Below are 14,367 nucleotides of genomic sequence, written 5' to 3' on the forward strand. Positions count from 1 at the left end.
TTGCCATGATTATAAACAAGTGACTTACTTGTATAGACCTATTTTTTATTGATTGTCTGGGCTATATCTTTTCTTTTACTGGATGGACATATATTTGTAGTGTGTGTGTATATATATGTGACTGTATGTGTGTGTGAATTCATATTGTTAATTTTATAATGACTGGAGTTGACATGGTATATTCTTTAGTCTGTACACTGTATATCATCTAAATACAAGTCACACCATTTATATTGTATGTCAAAACTCAGTGCATTTGCAACATACAGTGTGAAAATGAAGTGTATTACTATTGTATAAATATTTTTACATCTATAGATGTAAACTTTATAAACTCAAACACACTAACCCAAATTGTCTCTCTAGCCAACAATATCATCCTGATGCTTTTTGGAGAAAAAAACCACAAGAAACTGTCAGATTTCTCTGAATCACATGCTGTATTAATGCTTTTATTTTTATTTCTCCACAGAGAAGCATGTAAAAATAACCTGAAGCTAAAAGTAGTGAACTCTAGAAAAGGAAGAAGGAAAATGAACCCATCCACTTGTCCGTTACGACAAATTAAGTGTTGCTCTGAGGCCATTTTGAGTTATTTCCACCTGTATGAGGCCTGTATTTGCTCCCCTCTCCAAACAGTATGTTAGTCACCTTTTCATAATGGCCCTGCTTACTTGTTTTTCTTTTCTTCAGACCATTTGACACATCCTGCTGTTTTACTAGGCATTCAGAAGGCTTTAGCATGCCTTCTAATCATAGCATATTAAAGAACAAGCAAATGTTAATGTCTTGATTCAAACTAAAATATTAATGTTACTAAATTATTTTCCAGAGAAATACTGTGGCTATTTATTTTTATTATTTCATTTATTTTCTAGAGAAAGTATTACAGCCAACACCCCCCAAATGCATAATCACTGTATGGAGGAATCACATCAAATACGACTTTTCCTGCATACTTCTCTGCCACCTGTTTGTATTCTGACTTATTTAACAACTAGTAACTACTTATTCTCAAACTAACAATAGGCATTTAAATATGTAAATAAGAATAAACATAGAGGTATTATCTGTTGCATGTGTTCATTCTTTAAACTTATTTATGTCATTTACATGTATACCCTTGATTTTGTTCTGTAACTACCCATCCAAATGACAAACAAAAATAGTTATGAATTCTATAAACTTATTTGGGACATAATTTATTTGTAAGACTGTATGAAATACAGTTTTATTACATCATACAATGCTTTTATGTTGAAGGAATTAGCATCCAGTGCCAGGTTCACTTTGCAAGATTCAAAAGTAATTGACGAACGAACACTTCAGAATCTGATTTAAGAAGCAACAGCAGAATGTTAGGCAAGATTTTGAAATCTTGAGCACTACTCCTTTATAAACTGCCTGGAGATGAGAAATACATTTCTATGAAATGCAGTGATACAAATGCATACCTTGTACATTTTATCTTCAGGAGTTTTAGGATATAAATTTTGGAGATGTTTTTATTCAAAAAAGTGAAGAAATACTTTATTTCAAAATATATCAAATGCCTTTAATTAAAAAAGAGAGGTAAGCCTGTTCTAATCTAGTATGAAATATAATTTAGAGACTCACTGCCGCTCTATTATTATTTATTCTTCATATTGTGGTAAAGGTCATTACGCTGCGTATTGTACAAATACACAGAAATAACACTGAACTGCCAACAGTACTAAGTAACAGAAAATTCTATTACCGAAAGCACAGTAGTAAGGGAAGCCCTGAAAGGCATTAAGTGATTGATTTTGCACTGACACAACATATTTACGCAGACTCTTTCCTCTCCCCTACTCTCACCCACATCAAGCCATGGGTACAGGGGAAAACTACCCTATTCTCCAAGATGCATCAGTACCAAGTAGTACTGGGTTCATCTACTCCGATATATTAATAATAAGTACAATATAAAACAAATCATACTGTCACTGTTACCTAAAAAGGCACTATAGATAACGTCTCTTCTCAGAACTCCATAAAACTGTGAATAATACCATGGAAGCAGACTAACACTTGTTCACTGGCCACATGGTATGCCAGTCATAGAGACAGTCTAGATCAGGTTTACCAGTTTTACCTTCTACACTATAAGGGTGTATCTGTCAGAATGACTGCTACATTCCTAAGAAACACAGGCACATCATATTTTTTATAATTACGATCATTTATTTCTCAGTCTATTCTTCAGTTTTGGTAAAGTGATGGAAAATAAAGCTTGACAAGCATAAAAGACTAACAAGAATAACAGAACAGCCCAGACAATTGAGTATCAGGAGACAGAGCAAATACTCAGTGACAATCTCCTGTTGTTTCAATTTATTGCAACATAATTTTTTCCCTGGCTTTATTATAACCTATTTTCTTTTGTAAAAATTTTAGTTGTTGTGAAAACTACTTGTGAATTTGTGGATGCTCTTTCTGAAGAACAAATGTAGGTGTAAGGATCATACAGAATGGAATTTCAAGTTGCATGCTTAAAATTAGATTGCACAATCTAGATTTGTGTTGGTGAGCAGCCACTTACCCAAGCAGTCCTACAGGCTAAACTGAACAAATTGTTATTTCCTCATGCATTTCCTCCTATATTGATAGGTGCATAATTTTTCCCTTAAGTGCATGGTTCAGGTAAAATTTTCTTTAAATTTCACTATAAATGTATAGATGTCTATCATTGAAATGACCAATCTCAACATATGCTATCCTGTCTACTTTAGATTTTCCTCCTTCATCAACCAGGGAAAAAAAAAAAACCCTATTCAATGTCAGGCTTCACATAGAATTACTGTTCCTACCAAATTAGAATTCTAAATGCTTGGTTCCTAGTAGGTTACCAGAATCATTAACCTCTTTAGCCATTAAGAACAACGGACCTTTGCATTGCTAGCTGATCTAATACTAACAAATGAATGCTTTAATCTCAATTATTTACAGATAAATCACTGTTCATCTGTAAAATCTGCTGGCTGAATCTGTTGTAAGTCATTGCAGAGCTTAATTAGCTGATCAGCTGAGTATTTGCTTAAACTATTCTTAAATTCTTAAATTTAACACACAGGAAATACTTATTGCTGGTTTGCATGTAAGTACGGTTTCTTTTCTGAAAAAAATTACCAAGAACTCAGATTTGTTTAATTGTGTTTTACTTGGTGATCATTAGTCTTGCCAAATCTGCCTGGAATCAAACTCAAACAGTACTTTGCAAGCCACGTAGGTGTTGCTGATATATTCGCTCACTGCAACAGATTTGCATCCTATAGGATGAAAGGTGAGTGCTCAAGGAACAAGCATTAGTTTCAGACCCGACAAGTGAGTACAGTGTCCCACCTACCTAAAAATGAGCTGTAAAACATACTCAATACACCAGGCATCTGATGGCCATAAAGTTCCGTGTGGAAGTTGTAAGGCATTCTTGCATTCTGCTGTGCCATCACGCCATCCTTCCTGAAAACTATATTAAGGGCACGGTATTAATGAGCAAACCTCGAAGAGACATCATTTCCTTCCATGAGTAATCGGAGAAGTTGGGGGAAATTGGGTCGGAAGTAAACATAATCGTCATTTTGCTGCCTTCTGTATCAGCAAAGGGAGCTGACTGGACATGGGAGAGGGAATTTGCTTCCTCTGGCAAAGGGCTGATCGCACACTCCCTACTTGTGCAATGCTACAGCTCAGGGGAAGTATGATTCAGAGGACTGTCTCTGAGTCATAATTTTTTTCTGAGCTCCTTCTGAACTGGTAAGGCTACATTTTGTCCTGTACTTGGAACTACAAGCAAAGATTCCATCTTACCCTACGTTTTGAAATGTGTCAAGGAGTTCAAAAGCACCAACTTTGTGAGGGGCACCAGCACACGTTATTTTCTACTCAGCATTACTTCACTTTGCAATAGTTAAACAAGACTAGTGTATTTTACGTTAACAAAAAAAGCAACCACTGCTGCTAATGACTTTCAACAGCAGATCAGCCTATTTAGTATCTGTGTTTTCTAAAACGTCGGTATTGTCCTGCTACCCATTTAAGATAATTACGTATCTTATATCTAGAAATACTCATATCCGTCATACACATGGAAAGCTGAGACCTTAATTACCTAAAGTTTACAGAAATCCTAGATGACAGCACCACAGAACGGCCCGCAGCGGAGCGGCAGATCCCGGCGGGGGGGGGGGGGGGGTGTTGTTCCCTCAGGCAGGGAAGCGCCGGGGCAGCGGCGGGACCCGCCAAGCGCCGGCAGCTCTCGCGAGACCCGGGCGTTGCCACAGCAACCGCGGCCACCGCCTCCATCTCCCCCCGCCCGCGCGTGGCGCCGCAATTTGCGCGGGAAGGGCATCGTCACCCCCACCGGCTCCAGAGGTGCGTTCCGCCGGCGGCCATGGCCCTCCCTGGAAGAGCTTTGCTGTGGGATTCCACCCGGCTGAAAGCCTCGTCCTCCTCGCTCGCCAGAATGGATGTGGCAGCCCGGACAGAGCTCCCACAAAAGCGTGCAGCCGTCCAGGCCTCAGGCTGCAGGGCGTGCCAGAGCCTTTCACTGGTAACGGAGAGCAGCTGCGTGAGGTGTCACCAGTAGCGAGAGCAGCTGCGTGAGGTGTCACCAACTGGACGATCTGCTCGGCCTGGTGGCAGAGCTACGGGAGGAAGTACAAAGGTTAAGGAGCATCAGGGAGTCTGAGAGAGGCTGGTGGAACCATGCTCTGTCCTCCCTGAGACAGAAACAGGAACAACCACCAGAAAAAAACCCAACATCAAAGGGATCCTCTGTCCTCCCCCTGCCAGGCAGTAGCTTAAAGGAAAGGAGTCAATGGAGGCAAGTCCATGCTCGAGGCAGCAGGCGAACCCCCTCTTTGCCCACCTCGCCTTCCCAGGTGCCTCAGTACAACAGGTATGAGGCTCTGGATGTGGAAGGCCAGTCAATGGATGATGTGGATGATGGTCCATCTGCACCAGAGGTGTTGCCAAGGTCAGAAATCTCTACCCCCCCCATATGACGACCACTTCCATGAGGAAGAAAAGATGGGTTATAGTTGTAGGTGACTCCCTTCTGAGGGGAACAGATGGTCCAATATGCCGGACAGACCCTCCTCTTAGGTAAGTCTGCTGCCTCCCTGGGGCCTGGGTTAAGGACATCACTAGGAAACTTCCTAGCCTGGGACAGCCCTCGGACTATTACCCATTACTGTTTTCAATAATGGAATGGTCTACATGGCACCAGACCTGCTGGCATTAGATAGGATTCATCTTTCTCAAAGGGGGGGAAGAGGGTTTTTGCTCACGAGCTAGTGGGGCTCATTGACAGAACTTTAAACTGGACTTGAAGGAGGAGGGCGATAATATCAGGCTCACCCATGACAAACCAAGGGACAACATGCCAAGGTTAGAGGGATGAAGTGCTAGCAAGGGCCTTCAGCCTGTTCCTCTAAGACTTGCTGGGTACACTGCAGCACACTTGAAGTTTTATGGAGGTGAGCCAGGGGCTCATGAGGTAATCAGAGCAAATGGGGGAACACAGGTGAAATACCTCAAAGGAATTAAGTGTGTGTTCCTGTAAAAAGGTGACATGGCCCACAGCCCAGCTGAAGTGTGTCTACACTAGTGCACGCAGCATGGGCAACAAACAGGAGGAGTTGGAAGCCACTGTCCTAGAAAGCTATGACCTGGTTGCCATTCCTGAAACTTGGTGGTACAAATCCCATGACAGGACTGCGGCTATCGATGGCTACAGGCTGTTCAGAAAGGACAGGTGACAAAGGAGGCGTTGCCCTCTACGTCAAAAGATCACTTCTATTCTTCAAGTATGTCTTCCATAACATGGTGGGTTGACCCTGGCTGGAGGCCAGGTGCCCACCAAAGCTGCTCCATCACTCCCACTCCTTAGCTGGACAGGGGAGAGAAAATACAACAAAAGGCTCATGGGTTGAGATAAGGACAGGGAGAGATCACTCACCAATTACCATCATAGGCTAAACAGACTCGACTTGGGGAAATTAGTTTAATTTAATTTCCTAATGGTTATGGAAGGTCTTTTCTCCCTGTGCCATGGATAGAACTTGGTGGAGAATATGGGCATTTTGAATCACCTTCCTCCACGTGGCCTGTGTGCACAGGACTTCCTCTGGATCTCTGAAGACCTCATCATTGTCTAGATCACTGTAGATGACTTAGAGTACCACTAATTCTCTCAGGTAGTGGATGCCTTGTCCACGGTTGTCCGCTTTCCTGGGTAGTTCACAAGATCTTCCTTAAACATGTATCTTGGCCTCACACTTCAGAGACGCTACCTCCAGAGACTGCAAATCACTGCCTCTTTTCCAATTCCTCTCTCAATTCCCTGGTTTCTAGCAAGGGATCCCCACTGTTGCGCTTCCTTACCTTCCAGTTGCTGACTGTTGGCCCTGTTAGCCCAGCTTCAGAGCAGCCAGGCAGCAATCTGCTCACCTGGCTGGCAGCTGTCATTTTTCTGCATGTCTTGAAGTTCTGATGAGGTCAGGGACCAGGTAGTTTCTGCTTCATGTCTGATTTCTCTCACTCCTTCCTCCCATTTCTTTGCCAAAGGACTGGCTTCTTGATCAAACTCTTCCTCTTTTTCCTCTGCCCTTCACTGACCTTGGCATCTGCATAGTTGTTTCACACCCATAATCCTTGAAATTCAGTAGTATCCTGAAATATTAACAAAAGCGTCTACATTTTTAGATGACCTCATAAAAACAACTTTGACAAAATTGTTTCTTGAGATTCCCAACCCACGTGATAGTTCATGGATCGCTAAAGATAATCCATTTGACAAACTGAATGTTTATGTTACTCTGACAAGAGGCATTACAGAGCAAAGGTTTCAGCTTATCCACAGTAAAAATCTGATTTGTCTTGTTTACTCCTTATTTATCCCTCTGAGGTTACCTGCTAGCCTGAAATGTTCTACCGCTAGCTATCTTCTACATCAAGCAGTGCAGTACCACATGAAAAGACACAGTGCTGAGGACATGAAGTTCATACTACATGGATTTACAGGGTTTTACTTTATACTAACTTTAATTTGGTCCCATAGATTGACTGTTCATTAGCAGCTGGAGTGCATTACAGCTATGTCCGCATTAGCAAGAAATACAGAACAGTAGAGCAGATCTGGAGGACAAAGAGTTGGTGTGGAAAACTTGATGTCCACTCTACATGCATTTTGTAGTTTACCTGACAGCAGTTCTCAGCTGGTTCAATGAACAGATAATCCATCATCATGCTGTTGTACCACAGCTTTTGATCTAATTTCATCTGAAAGGAATTCAGTTTGCGCACTCCAAGACTGCTACACATTGCAAATCAAAGTAGGTGAGTAGGAACAAATGATAAATTAATTTTAAAAGTTAAATTCTAATCCAAACTAAAACACTAATGATTGTACTCATGGAATGCATCTGCTGGTTTAGATTCATCAAAAAGGAATTCAGTTTGCATGCTCCAAGACGTTCAGTCCTCTTCAAAAGTGAGCTCTTAAACCTAAAATGCTGACGCAGACACCCCCTTTGCAACATAAGCAGAGAGGAGCTCTCTTCTTTGCTTCACCCTATGCTTTCTTGCAGAGCTCCACAAAATTAGTTTGCTTCTTTGTAGGCATTTGTGCTTTAGAATGGGAAGTTTTTTGGAGTAGTGTCCTTTACTATAACCTGTATCATTCCCTGTTCCATAGAGTGAAGACACATAAAACACCCCTTTACTACCTTGCATGGGCTACCTGTATTTAGATAATAGTGTGTAAGAAAGAGAAACATGTGCAAAGCCACTATCATGCTTTCCTGCAAATGCATAAAAATAGCTCCATACAGCAAGGAGCAAAGGTGCTTTCATAATGCCTTTTCCATGCACTGACCACTGCAGTTACCACAGATATTTATTGTTTGAAGAAGACTGAAACATCACCCTAAGCTGGCACCTATTCTGCAATGGAAATTGGCCACATTTCTTTAAAAAAAAAAGTAATAGTGAAGTTACAGTATTATTTCTTACTGACAGAAGGTCTGGTATCCTCAGAAATGGATTTTGCTGCTTCTATATGACAAATGGAGACATTTCTGAGCTGTCAGTCAAAGATACCATACAGCAAAAATACCAGCCCAACTTTTCCAACAGAAAGCTCAGACTCAGCTGAAAAAGAAAACAACACGTGGGAGTACCAGCTTCTGTGTGAAAAAGGATTCTATATGCCAGGACTCCTTCTTTAAAATATTTTCCCTTAAGTTAGATGATCATTTCTCTTCCGATAAATATTTTTCCTAAGCTCAGGTGATCATCTGTTGCTCCATTATACACCACTACAATCCTAACAAAACCTGGCTCTACTCCATGTATCAGGAAGTACAAGAAATCTAAATAAAGAGCTAGTCAATTAACAACTGTGCATTCCAAATTTTTTTTTTCTAATTCAGTTGTCCATAAACATTTAAAATATATGCCCTTACATAACAAAGAATGATAATTCAGACACAATTAGGAGATTCCACAGGAATTATTTTCAGGAAATTATTTTGTTGGCCATGACAAGATTAAAAAGTCAATGTATCTTGCTGTACAGATGCGATAGAATTCTTTCTCTGTTATACCAAAAAGGAAGGACAATTTCTGTCAACTAAATGATAAAATAAAGAAGTTAAATGAAAATAACACCACATAAAACTGCATAAGTAATAGTCAATTCATTAAGTGTGGCTGTGGTTAAGATGAGCACATGGACACTCATTCCCTAAGACAGATAGTGCTGGAGAAATTCAGGTTAAAAACAATCTGACTTCCACTGGTATTCAAGTACTGACACTCTAAGACTGAAGCTGTCACCACAACAAGCAAGTACCTCAAACACACAAATGCAGTTTGCAAACTTCTTTTTGCTACCTCTACTGCTAAAGAAACCTGCATTAGGAAAGGAAGACAAAAATTACTTGCAACTTCCCAAGTCAAAAAATGAAACTGAAAGGCAAATAGTTTGTTATGTTGGGTTTTTTTTAACTTAAGGCATTTTTACAAGCAAGGATGGAGATAATAATTGCAGAAGCTCTATCATCCACCATCAAGCTGAAATTTCTCATTTATAAACTGTATAGAGGATATTTTCTTTAACTTCCACTAATAATTTTTTACAATCAAAGAATTAAAGACATGCTGGCTAATCAATATATAACACCTTTTTGGGAAATATGATGTACTAGCAAAAGAAAGGTAATAGGAAAGGTTCGTTTGCACTCAGTCTGGGGAAAAAATGCTTTTCCTTTATGAAAACAGTCCCATCTGCTCATTACCATTAATACTTGAAAACTGACACTGATTATACCATTTTTTATTTCCAGTTATATAAATGGGTATCTTTAATTTCTGTTCCACCCTGCTATTCTCCAAAGACTATCTGTGAAATTAGTTTATAAAAGTCTGGTTGCTTTAGTAGTTTCCATATCTTACTGACCCGGACATACAGCCAAAAACTGTGTATCGCAAAGGGGCGCTTTTATGTTTCTTTCACTAAAGTAGTTGCATAGTATTTAACAATCCCAAAGCTATCATCGCTATATAACCCAAATAGCCACTATCCATAAATAGGAAAACAAATAGCCAGAATAATCTTACTATTCATTCCTGACCCAGTGAGAAAATGTTTTGCAAATTTGAGCATATGCCTTTGAAAAACAGCATTCTGTGGTTCTTTTCACTGCATGGTGACACTATCCCCAATTATACAAAACAGTAAAGAAACCAAGCGTCTGCGTATTTTCTGTAGACAATTATGTGATAGGATTAGATAGATGGTGAAAGGAGTATAATGGAACAAGTAAACAACCAGATCTTCATTATCAGAGAGGTGCTGAGCACCCACAGCTCCCTGTAAATTAAATTGGGCAACTCTTTAATATGTCTGCCTTTAATCTTTGTGCCTAAAAATCTTAAATTCAAATCTATACATTTTCATAAATGAGCATCATCATAAATGCTGTGAACGTTCCGGTATCTTATTTCAACACAGCAAGGCAGGCCTGGATGAGAGAAGTAAGAGTTCATCTACCTCATACCTGGAAAATGCATGTTTAGGGGAAACTTGACACACGGTGGATTCTGCGCATTTTGTAGGGATAAAGGAAGCCCTCAGGTTGGCTTTTATAATGATTTCTATAAAACCCTTGATACCACAATACCTGAGGTTCTCAGTCATCAACAGATTTTTATCTCCAAAAACACTCTTCTGAGAAAGGGAGGAATTATTATTTCCATTTAATGACTAAGGAATTGAAGAACAAGATAGATTGAGAGATTTGCCGAGGGATGTAGGGTAAACCTGCCACAAACTCAAGCGACAGCTTAGAATTCCCAAACTGTGCCTTAAACAGAAGGCATTTTTCTCCTCTAGATCTTGGCTAAGAAACGTCACAATCATTTAATTTTCTCATTCCACCGACATACAATGGATGGGGAAGTTTCCTCGTCTGCAGAATAACCTAGCTATAATGGATTAATTTAAAGCTGTTATTCTATTTGATTTCGTGAGCTAACTTTGCTGTGTGTAAAAATCACAGTATGTCCATGCTGAGAACAGAACTGCTACGAAGTTAATGAGAACAGGCTACTTTGGAGATGTAAAGATAAAATGAGACTTCTAGCGGAAGAGTTTGGGCCATAAATATACATTATGAAGAATTACATTAATTTATTTTGCAAACTAAGTTAAAATAGTTAATAAAATGTTGGAAACATATACAAATCTATACTTAGTGAAACAGTGTAACACATAAAATTAAAAACTATGAAGCTTACCTTTCACTCATCATCCTTTGGTTGCTAAATACTTCTGGGATATTTTTATTTTAAATTTCTACAGAGAGGTAATCTGGAGTTCCTTTCATTTTTATGAACATGTCATGTGTAAGATTGAGCTAGGACCGTGTTTTACTACTCAACAAAACTGACTTCTTTTTTGTGTTTTATTGGGGAATTACTCCTGTCGATGCAACTGAGGATGGGCATAATATAGACTGGTGAAACTAGAAGAAATGCGCGATAAATCATGCGATATTGTGTCCAAACCATTTACCTCTTATATCTTAACTGAATTAATAATACTGCTCTTTGTGGAATTTCACGGACACCTACAGGAATCCGTTACTTGTCCCTCAATACTTCTGCAGCAGGTGACATCTATGGCCCTCCATTTGGCTCAATAGTACGACTACCAATCGCTTAATTACTGCATATTACAGACATTATTATAGCCACTTGTGGAAACTACAATAAGAGAAATGGTTTCAAATTTCTGGTCTGTTACAGCACCTGCCTCATGCAGACACTTGGTAGGGTAGAAAGAGCAAATACATGAAACATAAAGCAAACATACCTCCAGCTCTAAGAACTACAGGTTCTTCAAGTCTGGTGAAGATCAAGAGACACAAAGAGGGGATCTTGATTTCCCTTTACAGTTGCTGGAAGACAATATAACCACAGTTAAGGCAGCATTTCATACTCAGGCTATGTTGGTTTCTGTAAGTGAAACTAAAGACTTTGCAGGGTAAACTATGGCTATGGGCTAGACCAGTAGCCAGAGAAACAGTGAGACAGAAACCTACAAAAGTTTGTGGAAGTTATAATAATCTGTAACATAAAAGATAGTAAAATTAGCTCCTATCCCATATCTAGACAAGTATTTCGGTAATGGAAGGATATCACATAATAACAGGTATTCTTACATTTTTTGTAGGAGCTACAAAAATAAAAAATCATTACTACAGAAAATCGGTAACTTTGATTCAATAACTGCATCAAAGACTCTAAACAACATTTATTTGAAGAGAGATAAAACGAGTAAGTTATTCTTCCTACTAATGAAAGTTGAGAAAGCATATGCAAATTAAAGATTAGTTCACAGTTTGGAGAAGCATTTCCAAATAGTCACATAGAAAAAATATGAAAAATATCAGTTTTCAGGAAGGCTAAGCGCTCTTTTTAAGCCAGAGAGGGCCCATCAGAAAAATCCATTTCTATTAGCTCTGGTCTTTGCAGCTACCTGTGGGTCTGATCACGTGCATCCACCACCCCAAAATTCTACATGGCTGAATTACGCATGCTTTGCTTTCTCAACTCCCTAGCAAAAACATGGCAAGTGCAGAGTAACAGTAAAAGACGTATGAGAGACCAGAAAACACTGATACATTTCTTCTTACATACAGAGACAGCTTATTCATAGTTACTGTCAAGCAAGCCCAGAGGTTGATGACTAAAAAAACCCGTAAACAAAACAGAAAACCCAAGCCCTTTTCTTTCAAATTGTTTCCTTTCTTCCTCCCACATGTATCCTTCAGCAACCAGCTGGAATAAGCATATAACGAATGCCGTTCACCTTGCTCTATAGTTTTAAGTCTTTATGTATTTAAAACTTTAAAACCACGTTAAATTTTCATGTAAAAGTACAGAAAGAAACCCAAACAATATATGGAAATGCACAGGCAATCTCAGCTCCACCCAAATGACGGACCAGGTAGAAAAGCATGAAAAATAAAAGGAATACATCTTCAAAAACCAGCTTAATTCTACCGGGGCTATCAACAATGTAATGCAATGTAATTGTACAGCTATCGCACGATAGCATTGCTTGGCAGAACCAACGTTACTGGGGTGTTTAGTTGTGTTATTTTCATACTCACATGTTTGAATTTCTTTAAAAACTAAATTTAATCTCAGTTTCTTAGTGTTTATAATACTTGTTTGGGGAATAATTACACTTCTGTAGTTACAACTTATTCACTGTATTGCCATAACACTTAGGAGCTATAATCATGGACAAGAACATATTGTGTTAGATGCTGTAAAAACACAAAACAAAAAAAGATTGCCATTTAAACGCATGATGAACAGGCAGTGAACAGACCGAGAATGGAGAAGTACAAAGAAATAATGAGGCATTAACAATCAATATGGCAAGTACAAGATTTGGTGTGCCAGCTTCCAAATTGAGTTACTGGAGACTCCAGAAAACCTCTTTTCCCACATCCAAGAGGCAGCATGAAAGAAAACATAGAGCTATTTATCCAAAACTTTAACAAGTGGGTGGTGGAAGTTGGTGTCGGGGATCGGTGAGAGTTGTCATCTAAATAATGAATCATAGGTGAGGTAGACAAAGACCGACCTTGAAGACAAATCCAGTACATTATGTTTGAGTGACAGAGAAGGGAGAGCTAGTAAAGAGACATATGGTCAAAAATTACTGGTTCGGGAAACGATATTTGCAGTCATATTATGGAAAAGACGACTATTTTTACAGTTACGTGACTGATATACACAAACTCCTAACTCAAATTAAATCTACCTTTGGCAGGGGCGCTTTTATTAAAAATGAGGCGGTGGCATCACCAGGGCCTGTGTCGGTGGGCGACACCCCGACCTCCACTGCGGAGTCTCCGCTGCCGAAGGTAGGGGAGCCGCTTCTGTTCTTGGCCGCGAGTGTTTGCGGGGAGGGTCACGGAGCTGCTGTGCTTCTGTGCCAGTTAAATGCCTCTCTGAGCTGGCAGGGGAAAGAATTAATTAGGAGAGGAAGAAAGCGTTACGGAGGTAGGAAGAGGGCTAGAAACGCTTCCACACCCTCCCATACTCTCTTAAATGGTGGAACACCTGCGCCTCTGATAAGGCCTAGCCCTGTATTTTACCACCACCACAACTAACAAGAGATGGACGATTTGAGAATTTTACAGCGCACAAGCGCGCCCGTTCGCAACGGGGTTGCAAAACAGAAGGATTTTGCTCCTCACTCATCGTATTTTGATCTAAAATTGAGGGATTATGTCAGTGGCCTGCTTGGATACCGCAGGCCGAAGATCACGCGCGGTTATCGCGCAGTTGTGGAAGTACGGCAGGTCGGTACTCGGGCCAAACCCGACACCGACCGCCACCGGGCGATCCCCAGACCGCGACAATCGCCGAGCGAAATAACAAAACCGCTCTACCGCCGGGGCACTGCGGTTTAATGAAACCGCATCGCCTCCTGTCACAACAGGCAACGCAGGCTGCTAGGGTGGGGTGGGGGTGGGGAGGTTCCCGGGTACGTGAGGACGAAGGAGCTGAGGCGGGAGCCCTGCGGAGACACCCGTGTCACGCGCGGGCCCCGCGCCGGGGACGGCCGCTTTTGCACTCGGCTCCAACGGTCGCTCGCGCGCTGACGGGTTGTTTACTTCCTCCGCCGCGCGCTCCCGCCCGCCCGCTCGCTCGCTCGCTCGCTCACCCCGCCCTCCCTTGCGCTCCGCCACCGCCCGGCGTGTCCCCCCGCCCCGCCGAGCACCCCGCCGGCCAATCGGGGGCCGCCCCCCGGCCGCGCGC

The 14,367-nt window shown here is 40.8% G+C and overlaps 1 long non-coding RNA gene across 1 annotated transcript; it reads right to left on the reverse strand.

The window, feature by feature from the left end:
• Positions 1–475: 475 nt before the first annotated feature.
• On the reverse strand, positions 476–14,222 carry LOC126050228 (uncharacterized). The gene is made up of 4 exons (XR_007509465.1): positions 13,364–14,222; positions 11,399–11,483; positions 6,406–6,693; positions 476–4,664 (listed from the first exon to the last, which is right to left on the reverse strand). It is a non-coding gene; the product is annotated as an uncharacterized LOC126050228 (long non-coding RNA).
• Between the last annotated feature and the right edge of the window lie 145 nt (positions 14,223–14,367).

The sequence above is a fragment of the Accipiter gentilis genome, chromosome 24 (assembly GCF_929443795.1).
Source record: "Accipiter gentilis chromosome 24, bAccGen1.1, whole genome shotgun sequence".
Classification (NCBI taxonomy): domain Eukaryota; kingdom Metazoa; phylum Chordata; class Aves; order Accipitriformes; family Accipitridae; genus Astur; species Astur gentilis.